Here is a 6,000-nt window from a genome sequence, read left to right on the forward strand (position 1 = left end):
GAAATCTGTGCTGTGTTTTTGTTGTTGTTGTTGTTGTTGTTGTTTGTTTGTTTGTTTATTTTCCTCACAGATACATCGCTCTACAGTCTTCACATAAGGGCATCAATCACTTTGGCCTAGGTTGGTATCCTCAAGTCTCTATTACTTTATCTACACCTGAGTACATTTACAAAGATTCTTTCCCAAATAAGATCACTTTCATAGGTTCCAGGGATTAGGACTTTGATACCTCTTCTTTTTTATTGTTATTAATTTATTTATAAAATAAAAAATATCGAGGGATACAATTCCACATAATTTCCACCACCAGAGTTCTGTATCCCATCCCTCCCTTGAAAGCTTTCCTATTCTTTATCCCTCTGGGAGCATGGACCCAGGGTCATTATGGGGTGCAAAAGGTGGAAAGTCTGGTTTCTGTAATTGCTTCTCTATTGAGCATGGGCATTGGCAGGTCGAGCCATACTCCCAGCCTGTCCCTATCTTTCCCTAGTGGGGCAGGACACTGGAAAGGTGGGGCCTCTGTAGCTAGCCATTCACAGTAGTGGTCATTTCTTTTCTTTCTTCTTCTTCCTTTCTTCCTCCTCCTCCTCCTTCTTTCTCTTAATAGAGTTAGAATGAGGGAGAGAAAAGAGAGACACCTGCAGCACTGCTCCACCACTCGTGAAGCTTCTCCTGCAGGTGGGGACTAGAGGCTTGAACCCAGGTCATTGTGCATGGTAATGTGTGTACTCTATTAGGTGCATTAACACTAGGCCCCTCAACAAATCTTAAGAGACATAATTCAATCAGTAGCAAAAAGCTCCAATGTATTCACTATGCTTTTTCTCAGCAGAGACAATAAAATGCACTGCTCATTCTCTGTCAGATGCCAAGGCTACAGTTTCTTAGAGATATGTTCAATAATAAACCAGAAGTGCCTGGGCATCTGGAACTACAGAGTAGGTCACAGCTGGTTAAAATAATGTGGGCTGTATTTTCAGAAGTAAGAGGAACAGAACAGTCTAGACCTTCAAATAAGTGACATTTCATGTGCCCTTCTCTCTTTTATCTTTATGTGTCTATAGCACATTATCCTTCATCCTAATGTCTTTGTCTCCTTGTTCCAGTGAAGCGGCAAAGAGAGTAAAAGTGCTAAGCTCCTGCTGTAAATTAGGTGCTATTTGGTGCCCCCCCCCCAATCCATTTGGACCACTCAGTGTTCATTCTCGGAGACAGGGGTTGGGTTGCAGCCACTGTCCTGATGGATCATGTTTTCTAACTTTTAACTGAGCCTGAATGGCTTACCTGTAAAAGCTTTTATTTAGGCAGCAGAGTGCACATATAGTTCCATTTAAATCATTTGCATTGGAAAGGCTTTCCCCCTGATGAATACATGGTCATAAAGAATCTAGTTTGGCCCGCAGCACAGCTCCCACTGGTATCATTGGGAGTTTGGCAAATAATCCCAATTGGCAGAAACCAAAATAGTCAGCTCTCGATGCTACTCACCTGTGTCAAAGTCCTTCTGAAGAAACAAGCAGCACAGACTGGGCTGGAGGTCCTCCTTCAACCCAGCACCGTTCTAACTTACTGGAGACTGCTTTTTCTGTGGCTGTGACAGGATGCTGTCATCCTCATGAAAATCCTGGTGAACTGAACCCCTTCACAGAATAAACACTGTGCATACATGTATGTGTGTGCATACATACATAAATACGCATGGACGCCATATACTCCTGCCATCCAGAAAAAAGTTATTAATTCTGGGCTGAGGAGATGATGTAATATCTTCAGCTTTATCTTCTCTCTCTACTTTATTTTCAAGTAGAAATTCCACCCCCCCTTTTTTTTTTTACTAGAAGCTCTGACTTTTATTGGTTTAACCATCTAAGAAAAGAGATTCTTTTTCCTACTACTTCTGGCATAAATCCAGATGTTGGCATTCTTGACTTGCTAGATTAAATTTAATTTGATGCTCCTCATTCCTGAGCAAATGGTGTGGTAAAAATTCTCACTAGTCAGACTGGATAACACCCCCAGTTTTTAGGAATAAGGGTGAGAACCTTACCAAACCATAGGGACCAATAATTAAGGGTAGGTTACCAAAGAAAACTAGGGTCTTAGTACCACAGGAAGAGATGGACATAGAACAGGTGAAAGCAACAGATGCCCATGACAATATACAATAAAAATGTAAATTGTGAAATTCTGACCAAGAACTACAAAGCCAAGCCCAACTTTTTAAGAGTAACTTTACAAGAGTTCAACTTGCAGTCTCTTTGATAGAATTTCTGGTTGCTTGGCCATTATGAATCAAGTGAGCAAGATTCCTTGTGTCTCTTGCAAACCAAAATGGTCCAGGAACACTCCCTGTTAACCCCTATTTCTTAATTTCTGAATCCTTCTTTCAGTAATAAAGGCAGAAAAGTAGATGTAGATAAAAACAAAACAAAATAAAACAAAAACTTTCATGATGAGACTTATGTTTTTACAACATAGTTTTTTTTTTTTTTTCCCTCCTCCAGGGTTATTGCTGGGCTCGGTGCCTGCACCATGAATCCACCGCTCCTGGAGGCCATTTTTCCCCCCTTTTGTTGCCCTTGTTGTAGCTTCGTTGTGGTTATTATTATTGCCCTTGTTGACGCAATTCGTTGTTGGATAGGACAGAGAGAAATGGAGAGAGGAGGGGAAGACAGAGAAGGGGAGAGAAAGATAGACACCTGCAGACCTGCTTCACCGCCTGTGAAGCGACTCCCCTGCAGGTGGGGAGCCGGGGGCTCGAACCGGGATCCTTACGCCGTTCCTGCGCTTTGCGCCACATGCGCTTAACCCACTGCGCCACCGCACAACATAGTTTTTTTTTAAAGCAGGAATATCTATCTGAATTAATTTTGTATAAAAAGCAAATGGTGGGGCCAGGTGGTGGTGTACCTGGTTGAGCACACATGTTACAATGCACAAGGACACGGGTTTGAGTCTCCGGTCCCCACCTGCAGGGGGAAAGCTTTACGAGTGGTGAAGCAGTGCTGCAGGTGTCTCTCTGTTTCTCTTCATCTCTGTCCAACCCTTTCCTCTCAATTTCTGGCTGTCTCTATCCAATAAATAAATAAAGATAATTTTTAAAAAAGCAAATGGTACCTTTGAAAAATAAAGAAGAGACTAGAGTTGGTGTATTGCAGCAAAATAAAAGACTCTAGGGGTGGAGTGGGGGGCGTTCAGGTCCTAGAACATGATGGCAGAGGAGGACCTAGTGGGGGTTGAATTGCTATGTGCAAAACTGAGAAATGTTATGAATGTACAAACTATTGTATTTTACTTTCGACTATAAACCGTTAATCCTCCAATAAAGAAATTTAAAAAATAAAGAAGAGGTCAATCACTATAAATACAAAGAAAAATTATGAAATAAACTCTCCCATGGGATAGATACTTCCGTTTATCAGGAAGGCAATATAATGACTACCTTCAAGTCTCAACTTTTTTTTTAGTACATATTGTGACTTATATTTGATTTGCTGAATTATTGACAATGATTAAATTTTATTCTCTCACCTCTTTATAATGATATTATTCTTCTAATCCATAAACATTATGAACTCAAAAACCAAAGACTTTTCCATACATGGAACTGTGTAAAGAAAAATTACTGTATATTAAAATATATAGTTGGCAGCTAAGCTGTTCTGAGAGGGAAATCAATAGCACTAAAATACTTGCATTAGAAAAGAGAACGACTTCAAATGAAAACTCTAAGTTCCTATCTTAAGAAACTAGAAAAATCAGAGCAAAATAAAACTAAGGCAAGTAGTAGTAGAGTAGTTTAATAAAGTTAAGAGCAGAAACCAACCAGTGAAGTTGAAATCAGGAAAATGGGAAAAGTCTTAAATGCTAGTCCCTGAGAAAACTTAAAAATTGACACTTAAGGGAGTCGGGTGGTAGCTCAGCGTGATAAGCGCACATGGTGCCAAGCACAAGGACCGACGTTAAGGATACTGGTTTGAGCCCCCGGCTCCCCACCTGCAGAGGAGTCGCTTCACAGGTGGTGAAGCACGTCTTCAAGTGTCTTTCTCTCCTCTTCTCTGTGTTCCCCTCCATTTCTCTCTGTCCTATCCAACAACGACGACATCTATAACAACAGCAATAATAACTACAACAATAAAAACACAAGGGCAACAAAAGGGGAAATAAATATAAAAAATAGGGAGTCGGGCTGTAGCGCAGTGGGTTAAGCGCAGGTGGCGCAAAGCACAAGGACCGGCATAAGGATCCCTGTTCCAACCCCGGATCCCCACCTGCAGGGGAGTCGCTTCACAGGTGGTGAAGCAGGTCTGCAGGTGTCTATCTTTCTCTCCTCCTCTCTGTCTTCCCCTCCTCTCTCCGTTTCTCTCTGTCCTATCCAACAACAATGACAACAACAATAATAACTACAACAATAAAACAACAAGGGCAACAAAAGGGAATAAATAAATATAAAATATAAAAATATATATATAAATAATTTTAAAAATTGATACTTAAAATGAGACTGGTGAAATAAGAAGAAAATACAGAATGTCCCTGTCAGAAACAAAAGAAGAGATATGCTCTGTAGATAGCAAAATAATTCCAACTTAAATGAAATATGGGTCAAGTTACCAAAGAAATTAAATATTAAAGAAATTGAATTTGTAGTTAGAAATCTCCAGGAAAAAAAAAAAAAGAACTCTTCATGTCCATATATTTTCACTGGAAATTCTATTAAATATCTAAAAAATTAAAAAGCGATTGCATAGTCTCTTCCAGAAAATAGAAGAGGAGATAACCTTTCCAAAATAAAGATTTTATTATCCTGATACCCAAATAAGGTAAAAACAGTATTAATTTTTTAATACAGATCTGTTGTCTCTCATGAGTTTATATACAAAAATCCTCAAAAAACAAACAAAAAAACAAAACCCTGAGACCAACAAACAATATATGAAAAGAATTATATGACATAAATCAATGGTATTTATTCCAGGTATGCAAAGCCATTTCAACATTAGAAAATCAGCCAATGGGGAGGGTCGGGTGGTGGCGCAGTGGGTTAAGCGCATGTGTCACAAAGCACAAGGACCGGCGTAAGGATCCCAGTTCAAGCTCCCAGCTCCCCACCTGCAGGGGAGTCGCTTCGCAGGCGGTGAAGTGGGTCTGCAGGTGTCTATCTTTCTCTCCCCCTCTGTCTTCCCCTCCTCTCTCCATTTCTCTCTGTCCTATCCAACAACGAACAACATCAACAATGGCGATGATAATAACCGCAGGAGGCTACAACAACAAGGGCAACAAAAGGGGAAAAAAATGGCCTCCAGGGGCGGTGGATTCATGGTGCAGGCACCAAGCCCAGCAATAACCCTGGAGGAAAAAAAGAAAATCAGTAAATCAGTCAATGGTAGTCATTATATCAATAAGCTAATGATGAAAAAACATCTAACTGCGTAAATTGCAGGAAAAGCGTTTAACCAAATTCACCTCCTACTAGTGATAAAAGCTCAGGAAGTTAAAAACAGAGAGGACTACTTCAATTTGATAAAGACCATCCAAAATAGTTGAAATTCAAATGTAAAACATAAATCTTTAATTTTTTTTAATGTAGGTAGAGTGAAAAATGAGAGGGGAGGAGGAGAGAGAAATAGACACCACAGCTCTGATTCACTGCTCCCAAAGCTTTCCCCCTACAGGTGGGGAGTAGGGGCTTGAACCTAGGTCTCTGTGCATGGTAATAGATGTGTTCTACCCAGTGCATCACCATTCATCTCTATCTTTAAAACATTTAGAAAAAAAAACATGGGAAAATATTTTTGAGAGTCAAGACAAGGCAGAGTTCTTAGATTTGACAAAACAATCATGATCAATAAAAATTAAACTGGGTACACTGGATCTCAAATAAAACAGTGAATAAAATATGAAAGACATTTCTCTGACATAAAAATATTGTGGGAAGGGTTAATGGCTCAAGATTAGCCAAGCAATCCCATATATATCAGAGACCTAATTTTCTCTATC

This window comes from Erinaceus europaeus, unplaced genomic scaffold (assembly GCF_950295315.1).
Source record: "Erinaceus europaeus unplaced genomic scaffold, mEriEur2.1 scaffold_619, whole genome shotgun sequence".
NCBI lineage: Eukaryota > Metazoa > Chordata > Mammalia > Eulipotyphla > Erinaceidae > Erinaceus > Erinaceus europaeus.